Source organism: Anomaloglossus baeobatrachus, chromosome 3 (genome assembly GCF_048569485.1).
Source record: "Anomaloglossus baeobatrachus isolate aAnoBae1 chromosome 3, aAnoBae1.hap1, whole genome shotgun sequence".
Lineage (NCBI taxonomy): Eukaryota > Metazoa > Chordata > Amphibia > Anura > Aromobatidae > Anomaloglossus > Anomaloglossus baeobatrachus.
In genome coordinates this window covers 249,074,281-249,098,184 of record NC_134355.1, presented here as the reverse complement: position 1 = coordinate 249,098,184, position 23,904 = coordinate 249,074,281, and the positions used below count along the sequence as shown (strand labels likewise).

At 50.1% G+C, this 23,904-nt stretch overlaps 1 protein-coding gene across 2 annotated transcripts in view; it reads right to left on the bottom strand.

Annotated features, from left to right (window-relative positions):
- Nucleotides 1-23,904, bottom strand: part of PPIL4 (peptidylprolyl isomerase like 4) — a 159,921-nt gene that overhangs the window by 35,614 nt on the left and 100,403 nt on the right. The gene's annotated exons all lie outside the window — the stretch shown is intronic.

Below are 23,904 nucleotides of genomic sequence, written 5' to 3'. Positions count from 1 at the left end.
TCTCAGATTTATGGGCATAAAATTTCAAATTTTGAAAATTGCAAAATTTTCGCCAAATTTCCGAAATTTTCACAAATAAACGCAAAACATATCGGCCTAAATTTACCACTGACATGAAGTACAATATGTCACAACAAAACAATGTCAGAATCGCCAGGATCCGTTGAAGCGTTCCAGAGTTATAACCTGTCAAAGTGACACTGGTCACAATTGCAAAAAATGGCCGGGTCTTTAAGGTGAAAACAGGCTGGGGGGTTAAATACACAGCAAAGTGGGAAGCAGTTAGTTGTTCAGCCTCAGCATAAGGAGGGCCGCGCCCCCAACTTGCAATAAAGCAAGATAGACAAAAAAGACCAAAAAACTGACAAATGTTCAATAAACATGCAACATTACAAGCATGTGAATTGCAGCCTCAAGACTAGACAGAAAAATAAAAAAAATATTGCAAGTTGGGGGCGCAGCCCTCCTTATACTGAGGCTGAACAACTAACTGCTGCCCACTTTGCTGTGTATTTAATCTGGGACCCAGCTGACCACTTGTTACCATTCACATTGGAGTTTTTGATAGACACAAGTCAGGTATGTATAATGGTTTTAACTTTAGTTGGTTAGGGACTGTCCCAGATGGGTACACCGTGACGAGGTGGGACGGCTTCTTACCTTTTTGCAAAAATGTATATACTAAGTACCCTGTTATTACGCACTTGCAATTTATTTATAGTCAGGGTATTTTTCATACAATTTTTCTCCTTGGTTTGTTTTTTTCTATTCTTGAGGCTGCAATTCACATGCTTGTAATGTTGCATGTTTATTGAACATTTGTTACAGCTCAGTTTTTTGGTCTTTAACGTGCACACATAGCCTGACAGCACACACACTGATGACAAGTAAGAAAAAAAATTGTCCTACTCTCTCCTGGATGACAATGGGACAGTTTTTTCATACGTTCGTGTGAGTCCAGTCTAAAGGGGTGTATAGATTCAGCCTGATCGTGCCAATAAAGCACTCGATTTAGGTTATATACGAAAATCCTGGTGACTGGTTCCCTTTAAAACAAGGGAACGGTGTTGAAAGACACTGTAATCCTTTGCTCTATCATTTTATCTATCATATATTTATGAGGAAATCCTGAAAACATGATCTGTTGGTGGGTCTTGAGGACTGGAGTTGAGAAACACTGAACTAAAATGGTGTCACTTTTGGGTATTTTTTGTCACCTAGGCCTCTCAAAGTCACTTCAAATGTGATGTACCACCTAAGAAAATGGCTTTGTAAATTTTGTTTGAAAAAATGCAAAATTGCTGATGAACTGAACCCTTCCTAACAAAACAATTATGTTTCAAAAATTGTGGTGATGTAAAGTAGACATGTGGGAAATGCTATTTAGTAACTACCGTATTTTTCGGACTATAAGACCCACCTGACCATAAGACGCACCCTGATTTTAGAGGAGGAAAATGGGAAAATAAAATTTTAAGCAAAAAATGTGGTCATGACACACTTATGGGGCGAGGATCTGCTGCTGACACTTGTGGGGTAATGTTCTGCTCATATACTCCCCATCCTGCTCATATACTCCCCATCCTGCTCATATACTCCCCATTGCTGCTCATATACTCCCCATGTGACGAGGTGTACAGCAGAGCAAGGTGCGACAACAGGCCGAGGATGATCCAACAGGTTTACCAACAGGAATACAGTAACAGCACACGACAAGTCCAAATAAAACAGATTCGGGGGCACCTCCCGATAATCCAAAGTGCCAGATCACGACGTAATAGTCCTTTTCAGAGTCCCAGAAATCCCACACAATCCACTGGATGGCGAGATCTGTCCGCAGAATCAGATCTCGCTCCCTTCCTCTTCAAAGCTCAGCTCCCAACTGCACTTAGAAACAGGAGTGTATTGTCTGAGCTTGTGGGCCCGCCCCTCAAGGGTAGGGGTCTATGCAATGGTTGGGCCCACTAGAAGATTCTAGAAGGTTGGCTCCGAGATGTCTACAGGTTTGTGTAGTTGGCGTTATCCACTGCTTACGAAACAATGGGAAGTTCCCCTGGCTGTGTGGACAAGAGATAATTGCATTATGGCCCCAGAGACACAGGAGGTGGGGGGAAGGTATGGTTACTTACATCCCAAGACATTTCAAAGTGTTCAGTAAGTACAACCAAAGGAAAGTTACATCCCATCCTGACATAGTATTACAGCAAATACAGTGAGAAGGTAAAATACATCACATGGTATCTTATACAAAAAATATGGGATGGAGAAAAGTACATACATCATGACAATCCCTTTCCCTCCCAACTTGTGTACGTACTAGGGACCTCTACAGGTCGCTGGTTAAGTACACGCAGGCATGGCTGACAGGACTCAAGGCTCCTCTTGCCTGGACAGTCCATCTGCATTTTGGTGTTGGCTGCCTCTTCTATACTGTATGGTAAAGTTATAGGGCTGCAGAGCCAGGCTCCATCGTAATAAGCGTCCATTGTCCCCAGAGACTCTGTTCAGCCAGGTGAGGGGATTGTGATCAGTAACCACAGTGAATTCTCGCCCATACAGATACGGCCTTAGTTTCCTAAGGGCCCACACTACAGCCAGACATTCTTTTTCAACAGTTGCATAGGCCACTTCTCGGTCCAGCAGTTTCCGGCTGAGATAGGCGATGGGGTGTTCGTCCCCAGCTGCATTCACCTGGCTGAGGACAGCTCCCAGTCCATAACAAGAGGCATCCGTCTGCACAATGAATCTCCTCTTGTAGTCTGGAGCAGCCAGGACAGGATCGCAGATCAGAGCGTCCTTCAGCCGGTTAAAAGCCTCATCACAGGCTGGAGTCCAGATCACCAGCCGGGGCATTGTTTTCTTGGTCAGGTCGGTAAGAGGCTTGGCCACAGTGCTGAAATGAGAAACAAATTTTCGGTAATAACTGGCAGTGCCCAGAAAAGCCATAACTTGTTTCTTAGTTTGGGGTACAGGCCAGTCTCTAATAGCCTGGATTTTGGCAAGCTCAGGACGGAGCTTCCCTCCTCCCACTCTATGCCCTAGGTACTCGACTTCACCCATCCCCATTTGGCATTTATCGGGTCGAATGGTTAGGCCGGCTGCAAGAATCAGGTCCAGAATAACGGCTACTTGATGAAGATGTTCCTCCCATGTGTGGCTGAAGACGGCGATATCATCCAAGAAGGCACAAGCAAAGTCACCACATCCCCGGAGGATCTGGTCCACCATTCTCTGGAAGGTGGCCGGGGCATTTTTCATTCCAAAAGGCATGCTTAGAAATTCATACAGACCAAAGGGGGTTATAAAAGCGGACAGTTCCCTCCCTTCCTCTGTTAGAGGAATCTGCCAGTATCCCTTACTGAGATCCAAGGTAGTGACATATCGGGACCCAGCCAGTCGGTCTAGAAGTTCGTCAATACGAGGCATTGGGTAAGGATCGCTGACGGTATAGTCGTTTAGTCGCCGATAGTCCACACAAAATCGAGTACTCCCATCCTTCTTGGGTACTAACACCACAGGGGAGGCCCAAGGGCTATGGGAGGCCTGGATTACCCCAAGCTGTAACATCTTCTCCAGTTCGTGCTGCATGGTGTTTCGAACTGATTCAGGTACCCGGTAAGGAGCCTGTTGTATGGGACGGATGCCCCGAGTGTCCACAGGATGTTGGGTGACGGTGGTTCGACCTGGTTGGGATGAGAAAGCAGCCCGTCTCTGAAGCACTTCCAGCATCTGGATTTTCTGTAAGGAATCCAGGTGATCTCCCAGGGGAACCTGTTCTATAGTGGATGGGGCTCTCGCTGCTTCCACGAGATCAGGTAGAGAGTCCTCATCCTCTTGACCATCTTCTGAAGCCAACCGACAGCTTGCTATCATTGGAATGTTCCGGTCATGGTACTCCTTAATCATATTCACATGGACAGTCTTTTGCCTTAGCCCCTGATCATCTAAAGCAAGAAGGTAATTGGTATCATTCAGTTTTCTGAGAACCCGGAAGGGACCCTCCCATGTGGTCTGCAGTTTATTCTGCCGATGGGGAACAATCATTAAGACTTGTTGTCCTTCTACAAACTCCCGATAGCGTGCTTTACGGTCATACCATGTCTTCTGTCTGGTTTGAGCCATACGCAAATGACTCTGGGCAAAACTAGCAAGTTGGGCCAGGGTTTCTCGCAGCTTTAGGACATAACGGACAAACAGGGGCTCCTGTATCTTCAACTTGCCCCTCCCAGTATTCCTTGAGCAGGGTTAAGGGTCCTCGGACCTTTCTTCCATAGAGTAGTTCAAAGGGGGAGAACCCAGTGGACTCCTGAGGAACTTCCCGATAGGCAAACAAGAGATGGGGTAGGTACTTCTCCCAGTCTGAATCTCGGTCCGTGAAGGCCCTCAGCATATTCTTCAGAGTGCCATTGAATCGTTCACAAAGTCCATTTGTTTGGGGATGATACGGGGTCGTTCGGATCGCTCGTACTCCACAGGTGCGCCACAGACACTAGACCAACTCTGACATGAACTGGGAGCCTTGGTCCGACAAGATCTCACTGGGGAATCCTACTCTGGTAAAAATAATAACCAAGGCCTCGGCCACCTTGGCTGCAAAAATACTTGACAAGGCCACAGCTTCTGGATATCGGGTGGCATAGTCCACAACAGTGAGAATGTACTGCTTTCCAGATTTACTTGGTTTAGCCAGAGGTCCAATGATATCAACAGCTACTCTTTGAAAGGGTTCTTCTATTATAGGGAGCGGTTGCAGGGGTGCCTTTGGGTGTTCTCCGGGTCGTCCTCTATGCTGACATGTCACAAGTTCGGCAGAAATGCGCCACTGCTTGGGAAATCCCCGGCCAATAAAAAGTTTGAGTCAATTGTCTCTCGGTGCGGGTTTTGCCTTGATGGCCAGCAGTAGGAATGTCATGAGCCAGGTGTAATAGGGGAATTCTGTACTTCTGAGGAACAATCAGCTGTTTGCTATAAGTCCAGGGCTTATCTAGGGAGTCAGCATTGGCAACCTGATACAGAAGTCCATTTTCTCTGATAATTCTTTCTCCGTTCTCCCCTAGCTGCCCTATTTCAGCTCGAGCTCTAAAACTAGCAATGGTGTGGTCTGTCTCTACTTCTTGTCTAAACTTAACTTTATCCCAAGTAACATTCATATTATCCCCACAAGAAGAATCACTCACCGGCTGTAATGGCAGTTCTGGTGGCCTCATTTCCATGGATGGGTTGTACACGTCCACATGGGCTGCTCTCTTGGCTTGACTTCTGGTTACCGCACCGACAAAGTGGCAATGAAGATTCCCCACATCATTTCCTAGAAGAACATCTGCAGGGAGAACGCTCATCACACAGACCACACATTGTTTGGCCCCAAAGCCATAATCCAGGATCACACTCGCTCTTGGAATATATCTCTGGGTACCTCCTGCCAGTTCAATGGCAATTCCTAGTCCCTTTTGAATTGCTTCTGGTTGAATTACTCGGGGATCGGCTATGGTGAGGAAAGCCCCAGTGTCACGGAAGCCAACAACTTTTTGGCCATCCAGCACGACCTCCTGTAGATGTTTGTGCGGAAGATCAGAAGAACAGGTGGCTGGAGCTCGCACCCCATAGACTCCGGGTAGGGGAGCCAGGATATCAGAGTCACTTGGCAAGTCATCAGGCACAGAATCCAGCTCTTCTCCTGGTGAAGGTGTCTGTAGATAATGAACAGGCAAAGGCGGTCTGTAGCTGTTCTGCCTCCGAACACCTGGACATTGGAATTGCATGTGCCCAGGCTGCCCACATCCATAACATCTGCGCTCTGCGATTCTTCCTCCACGTCATATTCCCAAAAGGTGAAGCAGGAGTAATGCGAGGCACAGTCACACGAAGGTCCCCATGAGTTGACGGTCTAGGGTGATGGTGAACATTGGGGCCAGAAGGACCAGGGGCCGCCAGCGTTGGGGGGCTTGTGTTTTTTTTCTCAGAGTAGTAGTTTTTTCCACTGCGGCTTGATGGGGAGAGCCTCATCAGCTAGAGCTGCAGCTTCCTCCACAGTGGCTGGTCTCCTTTCACGCACCCATTCCCGGATCTCAGCGGGGCACTTGAAGTAAAACTGCTCTTTTAGGAGGACCTGGAGGACCGTCTCTAAGGTTAAGGCCTCCTCTGCCTCCAGCCAACGATGCCACAGATGTTTGAGTTTGTGAAGATACATCTGGAAAGACACTTCCTCATCACATGCTAAAGTACGGAACTGAGTCCTGTAAGTGTCTGGCGTTACAGCATAATGTCACATTGAATGAATTCAATGTTCTTGAATAGTCTGTTTAATATCCGCATACTCACAGTTCCACCGAGGGTCCATAGCTCTATAGGCTGCGGCAGCTCCACCCTCTAAGAGCCCAACCAGATGCCGGACGACGCGCTCCCTTTCTGGGACTTCCATTAATTGACACTGATGCTCAAAGTCCTGGAAGAAGCCCTCAATGTCACCAGCAGCCTCATTAAACTGCTTGAAGTCTTTGCGGGACACTCTGTGAAGTTCCCTCATGGTGGGTGCTGGGGTTACAGTCTGTCTGGAACCTCTAGCGGCCTCCATCCTGCGCTCCTTCTCTTTAGCTCCACGCATGACCTCCATCTTATATTCTATGGTGGTCTCCTCTCCCAGCAAGGCCATCTCCTCCTTGTACCACACAACCCACTGACTTTTTTTGGTATTTACCTCCGACTGCCGTCTTTCTTCCGTTTGCTGGGAGGATCCTTCCTCTGCGTCATTTTGCGAGCAAACTCCTTCCAACGCCTCAATCAGCTGCTCCTTGGAGAGTCCCTTGTAGCTGACTCCCAGTTCACGGGCCTTTGTTTGTAGGTTCACCGCAGTCCAGTTCTTGTACTCTGAGGTTCTGGTTCCAGCTGTTGATGGGCCGTTGTCCTCCATTCCTTCTGCTCTGATCCCACCGCTGCCAACCAGTTTGTGACGGGGTGTACAGCAGAGCAAGGAGAGACAACAGGCCGAGGATGATCCAACAGGTTTACTAACAGGAATACAGGAACAGCACATGACAAGTCCAAATAAAACAGATTCGGGGGCACCTCCCGATAATCCAAAGTGCCAGATCACAATGTAATAGTCTTTTTCAGAGTCCCAGAAATCCCACACAATCCACTGCACGGCGAGATCTGTCCGCAGAATCAGATCTCGCTCCCTTCCTCTTCAAAGCTCAGCTCCCAACTGCACTTAGAAACAGGAGTGTATTATCTGAGCTCGTGGGCCCGCCCCTCAAGGGTAGGGGTCTATGCAATGGTTGGGCCCACAAAAAGATTCTAGAAGGTTGGCTCCGAGATGTCCACAGGTTTGTGTAGATGGCGTTATCCACTGCTTACAAAACAATGGGAAGTTCCCCTGGCTGTGTGGATAAGAGATAATTGCATTATGGGCCCAGAGACACAGGAGATGGGGGGAAGGTATGGTTACTTACATCCCAAGACATTTCAAAGTGTTCAGTAAGTACAACCAAAGGAAAGTTACATCACATCCTGACATAGTATTACAGCAAATACAGTGAGAAGGTAAAATACATCACATGGCATCTTATACAAAAAATATGGGATGGAGAAAAGTACATACATCATGACACCCCAGGCTGCTCCTATACTCCCCATGGCTGCTCATATACTCCCCATGGCTGCTCATATACTCCCCATGGCTGCTCATATACTCCCCATGGCTGCTCATATACTCCCCATGGCTGCTCATATACTCCCCATGGCTGCTCATAACAAACCCCTATCCTGCTCATATACCCCCATCATCCTGGTGTATGGCCACATCCTGTGGCACATAAAAAAAAAAATAAACGTTCATACTCACCTTACCTCACCTCACTCCCTGCAGCACTGCTCCTCTTACCGTCTATGTCAGCGGCAGCGCCGCTGAGTGGAGCCGTCCCCGTTCCCCTGCAGCATCGCGATCTCCTCCGGTCTGTCCCGTGTGGACACGTGCGCACAGCGATGACGTCATCGCTGTGCGCGGCGCTAGTCTCCACGCAAGTCAGCTGACCGAAGGAGACAGGAGGAGATTGCGGTGCTGCAGGGGAACGGTGAGTAATGTGTACTGATTCACTGCACCCCGCGCATCATCATCAGAGCAGTGAATACAGGCGCACATGATCACTCCAGGCTGTAGTTGCCAGGGGTGATCATGCGGGCCGGCTGTTTATCCCCCGGCCATCATCCCACCCACCTGTCAGTGCCAGCTTCAGCGCTGAGAGATGATGAGCGGGATGATGGGCGTGCATATTAAATGAGCGGGTCCACATGGTCACGGCAGGCTGCTACAGCCTGCTCGTGACCCCGATGACCCGCTCCACCGCGGCACCCTCATTCCCCGCAGCCCTGTATTCAGACCATAAGACGTGCCCCCACTTTCCCCCAACATTTGGGGGGGAAAAAAGTGCGTCTTATGGTCTGAAAAATACGGTATTTTGTGTGACAGAACCTTCTGGATTAAGGGTATAAAAATTGAAAGTTTGAAAATTGAGAAAGTTTCCGATATTTTCACACAAACGCAAAAGATATCGTCTTAGTTTTACCCCTACCCTGAAATACAATATGTCACGAAAAAAAAATCTCAGAATCAACGGGATCCGTTGAAGCGTTACAGTTATAACTGAAAGTGACACTGGTCAGAAATGAAAAAATTGGCCCGGTCACGAAGGCAAAAAAAGGTACTGGCGTGAAAAGGTTAAATTTGATGTTATCGTTCACAAACTCTCTCATACTGGTCACTGGAAGTGCAACATAGCACCTCATGGCAAAGAATTCGCTGAGGAGCTGAAGAAAAAGAATTGTTGCTCTACATAAAGATGGTCTAGTCTGTAGGAAGATTGCAAACACGCTGAAACCATACCATACAGCGGTTTAACGAGAGATTAGAGGACCGAACAGTAAAGTTTGTTCTTCGCACCGGAAAAAAAAAAAAAAAAAAAAAAGCAGCAGTGTTCGAGTTTGGTTTTTTATGTATGCTAACCACTCGAAGGAGCATCGTTCGCTGTGCTAGGGTACGCTCCGTGCTTGACCCAGTGCGAGCTGCATGCACTGTTTGAATGCCTCGCACTGGGGGTAAAAACAGCATTACCAGATGTAGTGTGTGCAAAAAAAAATATGCTAAAGCTCTGCCCTCCCCTGGCAGTGATCTGTTTATGGCTGGCTGTATGTGGGCGTAGAACTGGGCTGCCCAATAAGAGTTCCAATGAGGTTCGGGTCAAGTACTAAACTTTGGGCATTAAAGCAAAGGAACTGATAGTTCGTGTTCCTGACAGGACGGAGACTCACAATTTTAATGGTAGATATAGCACCGGTGAGGGTATATTAAAATTTAACTTTTATGCTATGCATTTAAAACAAAACTAAGCAATATTAAAATACAAAGGGGTTTGACCCTGCAGGTCACAACTCACACATCGCCCAAAGCTGTGTACAAAGCTCAAAGGGGCTGAAATTATGTCCCTTGGGCAAGGTAATCAGAGGGACAGACAAATAATAGTGTTGAAAACAGTTTTGGTCTGCACTATCAGTGGATAGTATATAACCAATATAATAAGGACAGTAGTCCCACTATGTTTAGACCAGGATCACATAAAATGGATATACAATAAGTATGGCCCCACACACGGCACCACAAAAAAGAGGATATATATTTCCTAAGTGCGGCTTCACAGAGAGCACCACAAATATAAGGACATATATCCCCTTTTCTCTGTTATCAACACATAAATTAAGCACAAAAAAGGAAGAGCTCACCCATTTAGACGATCTTCTAATGCTTATCACAGCATCTCTTGCTGACGATGTCAATATGAGGCTTGGATTCAAGATTGAAATAAACTCACCCTAACCCCCATTGACTCCCGTCCTTACAAGGATGGTCCACAGCTGAGCCTGTTCTTGTCCTTGTAAATAAAGCCCCACATGCCTCCCGATGCGTTTCGTCACAATCAGTGACTCTTCAGGGGACCAAGCAAAGGGTTACAAATATCAGGGCCAGTAATGGTGTGATACCTGCAAGGTCCAACCACCAAATGCTGGAAACCAAAACGGCCTTGTAAGGACGGGAGTCAATGAAGTAGAGAAGTGGAAGAGGACATGGAGAAGTGGAAGAGGATTCCAGTGGCTCCTTTGAAGCTTTAGGGAACTCCATGCCCAAGAGAGTTAAGGCAGTGCTTGAAAATAATGGTGGCCACACAAAATATTAACACTACCAAGAAGGTATTCAATGACTTCATCTAGTGGCCATTATTTTATGTATCAGTCCTTTTTTGATAATTGGGTTTAGTGCCTAAACATTCAATATACAATTGCTTTGTAACATGAGTACCACCTACAGACTACTATTTGATACTACAGCTGACCACTTCACTGCACAATATTCATTTTATGTGGTCATTTATTTGACTAGGTCTATTTAGATACTTAATCATGCACTTTATAGCATCACACATTTTTGTTATTTTATTGCATATTTACACTTATTTTAGTATTAATCATTGATTTCTGATACATAAATAATATTTGAACTCTTGTATAGATATCCTTTTGTACATTATAAATAGTGGCATATTGTATACATATACTATACACACTTTTTTTTGTACCTGTTGCGGTTGAATCTGGCTACTTTTTCCTTTTGTTCCTCCTTCCCTGACATATGGTCTCATTGTCGCATCTTCCCTGTTAAGGCAATACATTGAGTAGTTGGCGAGTTCTTTACCGTATTTTTCGGACTATAAGACGCACTTTCCCCCCCCCAAATGTTGGGGGAAAGCGTCTTATGGTCTTAATATATGCCTGTGGGGAATGAGGGTGCTGCGGTGGAGCGGGTCATGGGCGGCATGAGCAGGTTGTAGCAGCGCCTGCCGTGACCACATGGGCCCTATCATTCCATATGCACGCCCATCCTCCCGCCCATCTCTCAGCGCTGAAGCCGGCGCTACAGGTGGGCGGGCTGATGGGCGGGGACGCGCGCATAGTAAACAGCCAGCTCGCGTGATCACCCCTGGCAACTACAGCCTGGAGTGATCATGCTCGGCTGTATTCACTGCTCCCCGCGCATCATCATCAGCGCGGGATGCAGTGAATCAATGTACTCACCGTTCCCCTGCAGCATCGCGATGTCCTCTTGTCTGCCGGCCGCGGCTGTATGGAAACTAGTGGTGCTCACAACGATGACGTCATCGCTGTGTGCACGTGTCCACACAGTCGCGCCGCCACAGACAGGAGGACATCGCGATGCTGCAGGGATCGTGGCCGGCTCAACACAGCGCTGCCGGCAGACAGGAGAAGGCGCGACGCTGTGTGGAACGAGGAAAGGTGAGTGTAAACGTTTTTTTGTTTTTTTTTGTGTGCCACAGGATGCAGGACATAGCAGGATGATGGGGGTATATGAGCAGGATGATGGGGGTATATGAGCAGGATGATGGGGGTATATGAGCAGGATGATGGGGGTATATGAGCAGGATGATGGGTGTATATGAGCAGGATGATGGGTGTATATGAGCAGGATGGGAGCACATACCAGGATGGCAGTATATAGCAAGATGGGGCTATACCAGGATGAGGGACATATATATATATATATATATATATATATATATATATATATATATATATATATATATACATACATATACATACATATATATATATATATATATATATATATATATATACATACACAAACAAGGCAGGAGGCTCACTACCAGGATGGGGTACCTTAGTAGAGAATTTGGGGACATTACCCCCATAACAGTGTCAGCAGCAGATACTCGCCCCATAACAACGTGTCATGACCACATTTTTTGCTTAAAATTTTATTTTCCTATTTTCCTTCTCTAAAACCAGGCTGTGTCTTATGGTCCGGTGCGTCTTAAAGGCCGAAAAATACAGTACCTCTTTGTAAGCCAAAACCAGGCGTTAGGGAAAAAAAAAATGCAGAAGTGGTGCACATTTTTCAATACTTTTCGTCATATTGCCCACTCCTGGTTTTGGCTTGGAAATACTTACCAAATGCTCAAATACATGTGGTTTTATAGGGAGCAATCGTCAACTCTTCTCTTTGGAAGTCTTTTTGTGGACCTCACACATGTGGCTAAAAAAAAGACGATTTATGTACAAGGAATAGGAGGCCATATATCAGGAATAGATGCACAGGAACAAAAGGAAAAAACAGATTTGAAGAAAAGTAGCATTTAACCTATGTAAAATGTAAATATTTATGGCAAATGAATATAGTATTTAACATAATCTGATTTAAAACAATGAAGGGAATTTTGTTTACTTACCGTAAATTCCTTTTCTTCTAGCTCCTATTGGGAGACCCAGACAATTGGGTGTATAGCTTCTGCCTCCGGAGGCCACACAAAGTATTACACTTTAAAAAGTGTAACCCCTCCCCTCTGCCTATACACCCTCCCGTGCATCACGGGCTCCTCAGTTTTGGTGCAAAAGCAGGAAGGAGGAAACTTATAAATTGGTCTAAGGTAAATTCAATCCGAAGGATGTTCGGAGAACTGAACCATGAACCAAAAGAACAATTCAACATGAACAACATGTGTACACAAAAGAACAACAGCCCGAAGGGAACAGGGGCGGGTGCTGGGTCTCCCAATAGGAGCTAGAAGAAAAGGAATTTACGGTAAGTAAACAAAATTCCCTTCTTCTTTGTCGCTCCATTGGGAGACCCAGACAATTGAGACGTCCAAAAGCAGTCCCTGGGTGGGTAAAAGAATACCTCGATAAAAAGAGCCGTAAAACGGCCCCTTCCTACAGGTGGGCAACCGCCGCCTGAAGGACTCGCCTACCTAGGCTGGCATCTGCCGAAGCATAGGTATGCACCTGATAGTGTTTCGTGAAAGTGTGCAGACTCGACCAGGTAGCCGCCTGACACACCTGCTGAGCCGTAGCCTGGTGCCGCAATGCCCAGGACGCCCCCACGGCTCTGGTAGAATGGGCTTTCAGCCCTGAAGGGACCGGAAGCCCAGAAGAACGATAGGCTTCAAGAATCAGTTCCTTGATCCACCGAGCCAAGGTTGACTTGGAAGCCTGCGACCCTTTACGCTGGCCAGCGACAAGGACAAAGAGCGCATCAGAACGGCGCAGGGGCGCCGTACGAGAAATGTAGAGTCTGAGTGCTCTCACCAGATCTAACAAGTGCAAATCCTTTTCACATTGGTGAACTGGATTAGGACAAAAAGAAGGTAAGGAGATATCCTGATTGAGATGAAAAGGGGATACCACCTTAGGGAGAAATTCCGGGACCGGACGCAGAACCACCTTATCCTGGTGAAACACCAGGAAGGGGGCTTTGCATGACAGCGCAGCTAGCTCAGACACTCTCCGAAGTGATGTGACTGCCACTAGGAAGACCACCTTCTGCGAAAGGCGTGAAAGAGACACCTCCCTCATCGGCTCGAAAGGTGATTTCTGAAGAGCCGTTAGCACCCTGTTAAGATCCCAGGGTTCTAGCGGACGCTTGTAAGGAGGGACTATGTGGCAAACCCCCTGCAGGAACGTGCGTACCTGCGGAAGCCTGGCTAGACGCTTTTGAAAAAACACGGAAAGCGCCGATACTTGTCCCTTGAGAGAGCCGAGAGACAAACCCTTTTCCATTCCGGATTGAAGGAAGGACAGAAAAGTGGGCAAGGCAAACGGCCAGGGAGTAAACCCCTGATCAGAGCACCAGGATAAGAAGATCCTCCACGTCCTGTGGTAGATCTTGGCGGACGTTGGTTTCCTGGCCTGTCTCATAGTGGCAATGACCTCTTGAGATAACCCTGAAGACGCTAGGATCCAGGACTCAATGGCCACACAGTCAGGTTGAGGGCCGCAGAATTCAGATGGAAAAATGGCCCTTGAGACAGCAAGTCTGGTCGGTCTGGTAGTGCCCACGGTTGACCCACCGTGAGATGCCACAGATCCGGGTACCACGACCTCCTCGGCCAGTCTGGGGCGATGAGGATGGCGCGGCGGCAGTCGGACCTGATCTTGCGTAACACTCTGGGCAGCAGTGCCAGAGGAGGAAATACATAAGGCAGTCGAAACTGCGACCAATCCTGAACTAATGCGTCTGCCGCCAGCGCTCTGTGATCTTGAGACCGTGCCATGAATGCCGGGACCTTGTTGTTGTGCTGGGACGCCATTAAATCGACGTCCGGCGTTCCCCAGCGGCAACAGATCTCTTGAAACACGTCCGGGTGAAGAGACCATTCCCCTGCGTCCATGCCCTGGCGACTGGGAAAGTCTGCTTCCCAGTTTTCTACGCCCGGGATGTGAACTGCGGAGATGGTGGAGGCTGTGGCTTCCACCCACAGCAGAATCCGCCGAACTTCTTGGAAGGCTTGACGACTGCGTGTGCCGCCTTGGTGGTTGATGTACGCCACCGCCGTGGCGTTGTCCGACTGAATTCGGATCTGCCTGCCTTCCAGCCACGGCTGGAACGCCTTTAGGGCTAGATACACTGCCCTTATCTCCAGAACATTGATCTGAAGGGAGGACTCTGGCTGAGTCCAGGTACCCTGAGCCCTGTGGTGGAGGAAGACTGCTCCCCACCCTGACAGACTCGCGTCCGTCGTGACCACAGCCCAGGATGGGGGCAGGAAGGATTTTCCTTTCGACAGAGAAGTGGGAAGAAGCCACCACTGAAGAGAGGCTTTGGCTGCCCGAGAGAGGGAGACGTTCCTGTCGAGGGACGTCGACCTCCTGTCCCATTTGCGGAGAATGTCCCATTGGAGTGGACGCAGATGGAACTGCGCAAATGGAACTGCCTCCATCGCTGCCACCATCTTCCCTAGGAAGTGCATGAGGCGCCTCAAGGGGTGTGACTGGGCTCGAAGGAGAGATTGCACCCCTGTCTGTAGTGAGCGCTGTTTGTCCAGCGGGAGCTTCACTATCGCTGAGAGAGTATGAAACTCCATCCCGAGGTAAGTTAGCGATTGAGTCGGTGTCAATTTTGACTTTGGGAAATTGATGATCCACCCGAACCTCTGGAGTCTCCAGAGCAGTGTTCAGGCTGTGTTGGCATGCCACCCGGGAGGGTGCCCTGACTAGAAGATCGTCTAAGTAAGGGATCACCGAGTGTCCCAGAGAGTGTAGGACTGCCACCACTGTTGCCATGACCTTGGTGAAGACCCGTGGGGCTGTCGCCAGGCCGAAAGGCAGTGCCACGAACTGAAGGTGTTCGTCTCCGATGGCGAAACGCAGGAAGCGCTGATGCTCTGGTGCAATCGGCACGTGGAGATAAGCATCCCTGATGTCGATTGATGCTAGGAAGTCTCCTTGGGACATCGAGGCGATGACAGAGCGGAGAGATTCCATCCGGAACCGTCTGGTTTTCACGTGTCTGTTGAGCAGTTTGAGGTCCAGAACGGGACGGAATGATCCGTCCTTTTTTGGCACCACAAACAAGTTGGAGTAAAAACCGCGACCCCATTCTTGGAGGGGAACAGGGATCACCACTCCTTCTGCCTTCAGAGTGCTCACCGCCTGAAAAAGAGCATCGGCTCGCTCGGGGGGGCGGAGATGTTCTGAAGAAACGAGTCGGAGGACGAGAGCTGAGTTCTATCCTGTAACCGTGAGACAGAATGTCTCTCACCCATCGGTCTTGGACATGTGGCAACCAGGCGTCGCAAAAGCGGGAGAGCCTGCCACCGACCGAGGATGCGGTTTCGGGAGGCCGAAAGTCATGAGGAGGCCGCTTTGGGGGCGGTTCCTCCGGCAGTCTTTTTAGGACGTGACTTAGACCGCCATGAATCAGAGTTCCTCTGGCCCTTCTGTGGCCTGTTGGACGTGGAGAATTGAGACCTGGCTGAGGGCCGAAAGGACCGAAACCTCGATTGTATCTTCCGTTGCTGAGGTCTGTTTGGTTTGGACTGGGGTAAGGACGAGTCCTTTCCCTTGGATTGTGTAATGATTTCATCCAATTGCTCGCCAAACAGACGGTCGCCAGAAAATGGCAAACCGATTAAGAACTTCTTGGAAGCGGAGTCTGCCTTCCATTCGCGTAGCCACATGGCCCTGCAGACTGCCACTGAATTGGCGGATGCTACCGCTGTACGGCTAGCAGAGTCCAGGACGGCGTTCATGGCGTAGGACGAAAAAGCCGACGCCTGAGAGGTTAAAGACACGACCTGCGGAGTAGAGGCACGTGTGACTGCATTAATCTCAGACAGACAAGCTGAGATAGCTTGGAGTGCCCATACGGCTGCGAATGCCGGAGCAAAAGACGCGCCTATGGCTTCATAGATGGATTTCATCAGGAGCTCTATTTGCCTGTCAGTGGCATCCTTGAGCGACGCACCATCTGCCACTGCTACTATGGATCTAGCCGCCAGTCTAGAGACTGGGGGATCCACCTTGGGACACTGAGCCCAACCCTTAACTACGTCAGTGGGGAAGGGGTAGCGTGTGTCATTAAGGCGCTTAGTAAAGCGCTTGTCCGGAAAAGCTCGGTGTTTCTGGACTGTATCTCTGAAGTTGGAGTGGTCAAAAAACGCACTCCGTGTACGTTTGGGAAACCTAAATTGGAATTTCTCCTGCTGAGAAGCTGACTCCTCAATCGGAGGAGCTGGAGGAGAAAATTCTAACACCTGATTGATGGACGCTATAAGGTCATTTACTATGGCGTCCCCTTCAGGTGTATCAAGATTGAGAGCGGTGTCAGGATCAGAGCCCTGATCTGCCACATCCGCTTCATCCTCCAGAGAGTCCTCATTTTGAGACCCTGAGCAGTGTGATGAAGTCGAGGGAAGCTCCCAGCGAGCCCGCTTAGCCGGTCTGGGACTGCGGTCCGTGTCGGAGTCCTCACCGTGGGACCTAGGAGTCACCTCAGGAGCACTTTGCTGCGCCGACCGAGGGGGGCCTGGGGGCAATGATTCAACAGTGCCCGGGGCCTGTGTCACCGGTCTGGACTGCAAAGCTTCAAGTATCTTAGCAGACCATCTATCCATAGACTGAGCCATGGATTGAGAAAGTGACTCAGAAAGTTTCTCAGCCAACACTGCAAACTCTGTCCCTGCCACCTGGACAGTGGTAGCCGGTGGTTCTACCTGGGCCGAGGGTCCCACCAGTGGCTGAGGCTCCGGCTGAGTGAGTGTCACAGGGGCCGAGCATTGCACACAATGAGGGTAGGTGGAACCTGCAGGTAACATAGCCGCACAAGAGGTACAGGTTGCAAAATAAGCCTGTGCCTTGGCACCCTTGCTCTTTGCGGACGACATGCTGTTGTCTCCTCTTAGAGCAATCAGTGAGGGTATATAGCCAAAAGCAAATAGTGCGGCCGAACAGAGTAAATGTATACAATATAAGGATATAAATATACACTTCGGCACCCAGGGGGGCCAGCACCTAGTAACAGGTGCGGCTTACTGACCGCCCTCAGCGGTTGTGTGTCCACCAGATTCCCTGCCTGGGCCTCCCAGAGCTGTGGAGCTCGGTCTGAAGATCTCCACCGGCAAAAGTGCTGATAGCAATGGCTGCCAGCGTTCTGAGAGGAGGAGGGAGCCGTGGGCGTGCCTCAGAAAGTGCGGGAATCTGGTGCCCCGCAGTGCTCAGTGAGGGGGTAGGAGGATACCTAAGTATGCTCCAGCCCTCACAGCTGACGTCTAGTCAAGCGTCCCGCCCTTACCCCTGACTGGCAGGCCCGGGGGCGGGAGTATGCGGTACTAGGCCGCAAAAGCCGGGGACTAAAGTTATTAACGCGGCCGGCAAACAAGCGCGGTCGGCGCGGTAGTCCCGGCGACACAAAACACCCAGCAGCTGCTGCAGCGTCCGTTACACAGGCGCTCTATGCGCCGTCCCCAAGGGGACACAGAGTACCTCAGAGTAGCAGGGCCTGTCCCTGATGATACCCGGTCTCCTGTCCGTCAGATTCCCCCAGGGGCTGCGGAAGGAGCCCGGTCCCAGTGTATGGTGACCGGTTAGGATCCCACTTCACCCAGAGCCCCTAAGGGATGGGGAAGGAAAAACAGCATGTGGGCTCCAGCCTCTGTACCCGCAATGGGTACCTCAACCTTAACAGCACCGCCGACCAGAGTGGGGTGAGAAGGGAGCATGCCGGGAGCCCTGTTAGGGGCCCTCTTTTCTTCCATCCGATAAAGTCAGCAGCTGCTGCTGACTAAAATGTGGAGCTTGCGTGAATGTGTCTGCCTCCTTCAACACAAAGCAAAAAAACTGATGGGCCCGTGATGCACGGGAGGGTGTATAGGCAGAGGGGAGGGGTTACACTTTTTAAAGTGTAATACTTTGTGTGGCCTCCGGAGGCAGAAGCTATACACCCAATTGTCTGGGTCTCCCAATGGAGCGACAAAGAAAGAACAATTCAACATGAACAACATGTGTACACAAAAGAACAACAGCCCGAAGGGAACAGGGGCGGGTGCTGGGTCTCCCAATAGGAGCTAGAAGAAAAGGAATTTACGGTAAGTAAACAAAATTCCCTTCTTCTTTGTCGCTCCATTGGGAGACCCAGACAATTGGGACGTCCAAAAGCAGTCCCTGGGTGGGTAAAAGAATACCCCAATAAAAAGAGCTGACAACGGCTCCCTCTTACAGGTGGGCAACCGCCGCCTGAAGGACTCGCCTACCTAGGCTGGCATCTGCCGAAGCATAGGCATGCACCTGATAGTGTTTCGTGAAAGTGTGCAGACTCGACCAGGTAGCCGCCTGACACACCTGCTGAGCCGTAGCCTGGTGCCGCAATGCCCAGGATGCACCCACGGCTCTGGTAGAATGGGCTTTCAGCCCTGCAGGAATCGGAAGCCCAGAAGAACGGTAGGCTTCAAGAATCGGTTCCTTGATCCACCGAGCCAAGGTTGACTTGGAAGCCTGCGACCCCTTACGCTGGCCAGCGACAAGGACAAAGAGCGCATCAGAATGGCGCAGGGGCGCCGTGCGAGAAATGTAGAGCCGGAGTGCTCTCACTAGATCTAACAAATGCAACTCCTTTTCACATTGGTGAACTGGATGAGGACAAAAAGAAGGTAAGGAGATATCCTGATTGAGATGAAAAGGGGATACCACCTTAGGGAGAAATTCCGGGACCGGACGCAGAACCACCTTATCCTGGTGAAAAACCAGGAAGGGGGCTTTGCATGACAGCGCTGCCAACTCCGACACTCTACGGAGCGATATGACTGCCACTAGAAAGACCACCTTCTGCGAAAGACGTGAAAGGGAGACATCCCGCAGTGGCTCGAAAGGTGGTTTCTGAAGAGCCTTTAGCACTCTGTTAAGATCCCATGGTTCCAGCGGCCTCTTGTAAGGTGGGACTATGTGCCAAACTCCCTGCAGGAACGTGCGGACCTGCGGAAGCCTGGCTAGACGCTTTTGAAAAAATACGGATAGCGCCGATACTTGTCCCTTGAGAGAGCCGAGAGACAACCCCTTGTCCATTCCGGATTGAAGGAAAGAAAGAAAAGTGGGTAAGGCAAACGGCCAGGGGGTAAAACCCTGATCAGAGCACCAGGATAAGAAGATCCTCCAAGTCCTATGATAGATCTTGGCGGACGTTGGTTTCCTGGCCTGTTTCATAGTGGCAATGACATTTTGAGATAACCCTGAGGACGCTAGGAGCCAGGACTCAATGGCCACACAGTCAGGTTGAGGGCCGCAGAATTCAGATGGAAAAATGGCCCTTGAGACAGCAAGTCTGGTCGGTCTGGGAGTGCCCACGGTTGACCCACCGTGAGGTGCCACAGATCCGGGTACCACGACCTCCTCGGCCAGTCTGGAGCGACGAGGATGGCGCGGCGGCAGTCGGACTTGATCTTGCGTAACACTCTGGGCAGCATTGCCAGAGGAGGAAATACATAAGGCAGTCGAAACTGCGACCAATCCTGAACTAATGCGTCCGCCGCCAGAGCTCTGTGATCTTGAGACCGTGCCATGAATGCCGGGACTTTGTTGTTGTGCCGAGACGCCATGAGGTCGACGTCCGGCGTCCCCCAGCGGCAACAGATCTCTTGAAACACGTCCGGGTGAAGAGACCATTCCCCTGCGTCCATGCCCTGGCGACTGAGAAAGTCTGCTTCCCAGTTTTCTACGCCCGGGATGTGAACTGCGGAGATGGTGGAGGCTGTGGCCTCCGCCCACAGCAGAATCCGCCGAACTTCTTGGAAGGCTTGACGGCTGCGCGTGCCGCCCTGGTGGTTGATGTACGCGACCACCGTGGCGTTGTCCGACTGTATGCGGATCTGCCTGCCCTCCAGCCACCGATGGAACGCCTTTAGGGCTAGGTACACTGCCCTTATCTCCAGAACATTGATCTGAAGGGAGGACTCTGTCGGAGTCCAGGTTCCCTGAGCCCTGTGGTGGAGAAAAAAACGCTCCCCACCCTGACAGACTCGCGTCCGTCGTGACCACAGCCCAGGATGGGGGCAGGAAGGATTTTCCCTTCGACAGAGAAGTGGGAAGAAGCCACCACTGAAGAGAGGTTTTGGCTGCCAGAGAAAGGGAGACGTTCCTGTCTAGGGACGTCGACCTCCTGTCCCATTTGCGGAGAATGTCCCATTGGAGTGGACGCAGATGAAACTGCGCAAAGGGGACTGCCTCCATCGCTGCCACCATCTTCCCCAGGAAGTGCATGAGGCGCCTCAAGGGGTGTGACTGGGCCCGAAGGAGAGAGTGCACCCCAGCTTGCAGCGAATGCTGTTTGTCCAGCGGAAGCTTGACTATCGCTGAGAGAGTATGAAACTCCATCCCGAGGTAAGTCAGTGATTGGGCCGGAGTCAATTTTGACTTTGGGAAATTGATGATCCACCCGAACCTCTGGAGAGTCTCCAGAGCAACGGCCAGGCTGTGTTGACATGCCACCCGGGAGGGTGCCTTGACCAGGAGATCGTCTAAGTAAGGGATCACCGAGTGGCCCTGAGAGTGCAGGACTGCCACAACGGATGCCATGACCTTGGTGAAGACCCGTGGGGCTGTCGCCAGGCCGAAAGGCAGTGCCACAAACTGAAGGTGTTCGTCCCCAATGGCGAAACGCAGGAAGCGTTGATGCTCTGGTGCGATCGGCACATGGAGATAGGCATCCCTGATGTCGATTGATGCTAGGAAGTCTCCTTGTGACATCGAAGCGATGACAGAGCGGAGGGATTCCATGCGAAACCGTCTGGTTCTCACATGTCTGTTGAGCAATTTGAGGTCCAAAATGGGACGGAATGATCCGTCCTTTTTTGCCACCACGAACAGGTTGGAGTAAAAACCGCGACCACGTTCCTGAAGGGGAACGGGGATCACAACTCCTTCTGTCTTCAGAGTGTCCACCGCCTGAGCAAGTGCATCGGCTCGCTCGGGGGGCGGAGATGTTCTGAAGAAACGAGTCGGAGGACGAGAGCAGAACTCTATCCTGTAACCGTGAGACAGAATGTCTCTCACCCATCGGTCTTGGACATGTGGCCACCAGGCGTCGCCAAAGCGGGAGAGCCTGCCACCGACCGAGGATGCGGTTTGTGGAGGCCGAAAGTCATGAGGAGGCCGCCTTGGAGACGGTGCCTCCGGCGGTCTTTGGAGGACGTGACTTAGACCGCCATGCAGAAGAGTTTCTCTGGCTCTTCTGTGGCCTGTTGGATGAGGAGGATTGAGATCTGGCTGAGGGCCGAAAGGACCGAAACCTCGCCTGAATTTTCCGTTGCTGAGGTCTTTTTGGCTTGGATTGGGGTAAGGACGAGTCCTTTCCCTTAGATTGCTTAATAATTTCATCCAATTGCTCGCCAAACAATCGGTCGCCAGAAAAAGGCAAACCGGTCAAGAACTTCTTGGAAGCAGAGTCTGCCTTCCATTCGCGTAGCCACATGGCCCTGTGGACTGCCACCGAATTGGCGGATGCTACCGCTGTACGGCTAGCAGAGTCCAGGACGGCGTTCATGGCGTAGGACGAAAAAGCCGACGCCTGAGAAGTCAAAGACGCTACTTGCGGAGCAGAGGTACGTGTGACCGCATTAATCTCAGACAGACAAGCTGAGATAGCTTGGAGTGCCCACACGGCTGCAAAGGCCGGGGCGAAAGACGCGCCTGTGGCTTCAAAGATGGATTTCATTAGGAGCTCTATCTGCCTGTCAGTGGCATCCTTGAGCGATGAACCGTCAGCCACTGCTACTACGGATCTAGCCGCCAGTCTAGAGACTGGAGGATCCACCTTGGGACATTGAGCCCAACCCTTGACTACGTCAGAGGGGAAGGGGTAACGTGTGTCATTAAGGCGCTTAGAAAAGCGCTTGTCCGGAAAAGCTCTGTGCTTCTGGACAGCATCTCTGAAGTTAGAGTGATCGAAAAAAGCACTCCGTGTACGTTTGGGAAACCTAAACTGGTGTTTCTCCTGCTGTGAAGCCGACTCCTCCACAGGTAGAGGCGGGGGAGATAGATCTAGCACCTGGTTGATTGACGCTATAAGGTCATTTACTATGGCGTCCCCTTCAGGTGTATCAAGATTGAGAGCAACGTCAGGGTCAGAGCCCTGGGCTGCGACCTCTGCCTCATCCTCCAGAGAGTCCTCAAGCTGAGACCCCGAACAGCGTGATGAAGTCGGGGAAGATTCCCAGCGAGCCCGCTTAGCCGGTCTGGGACTGCGGTCCGTGCCGGAGTCCTCCACGTGATACCTAGGGGCCACCCCAGGAGCATGCTGCGGCGCAGACCGAGAGGGGCCTGGGGGCGATGACCCCGCACTGCCCGGGGCCTGTGTAAGGGCCGGTCTGGACTGTAAGGCTTCTAGTATCTTAGCAGACCATTTGTCCACAGACTGAGCCATGGATTGTGAAAGTGACTCAGAGAGTTTCTCAGCTAAAACTGCAAACTCTGTCCCTGCCGCCTGGACAGGGGAGGCCGGCGGTTCTACCTGGGCCGAGGGTCCCACCAGTGCCCGAGGCTCCGGCTGAGCGAGTGCCACAGGGCCCGAGCATTGCTCACAGTGAGGGTAGGTGGAACCTGCAGGTAGCATAGCCGCAAAAGAGGTACAGGTTGCAAAATAACCCTGTGTCTTGGTACCCTTGCTCCTTCTGACCGACATGCTGTTCTCTCCTAGGAGAGTAATCACTGAGGGTATATAGCCAAGGGCTAAACACTGCGGCCGAACCTAGAAAATGTATACAAATATAATATATAATATATATTATATATATATATATATAATATATATTATATATATATATATATAATATATATTATATATATATATAATATATATTATATATATATATATATAATATATATTATAATATATATATAATATATATATAATATATATAATATATATATATTTATATATAATATATATATTTATATATAATATATAATATATATATATATATATAATATATATAATATAATATATATTATATTATATATATTATATTATATTATATTATATTATATTATATATATATAGTTCGGCACCCTAGGGGGACCAGTACCGGGTGACCGGTGTGGCTTACTGACCGCCCAGAGCGGTGTGTGTCCACCAGATTCCCTGCCTTGGGTCTCCCAGAGCTGCAGCCAGAAGTCCTCCACCGGCAGAATGTGTTTAAAACATGGCTGCCGGCGTTCTAAGGGGAGGAGGGAGCCGTGGGCGTGATCAATAAAGTGCGGGAATCTGGTGCCCCAGAGTGATGAGTGAGGGGGGAGGAGAACACTAAAGTATGCTCCAGCCCTCACAGTCGACTTCAGGCCGACCGTCCCGCCCTTACCCCTGACTGGCAGGCCCGGGGGCGGGAGTTTAATGCACTAGGCCGCAAAAGCCGGGGACTAAATTTAATACCGCGGCCGGCAAGCAGGCGCGGTCGGCGCGGTAGCCCCGGTCGTCACACAAAAACAGCAGCCGCTGCAGCGTTTGAGACCAAGTGCTCCATGCACCGTCCCCAGGGGGACACAGAGTACCTTTATGATGCA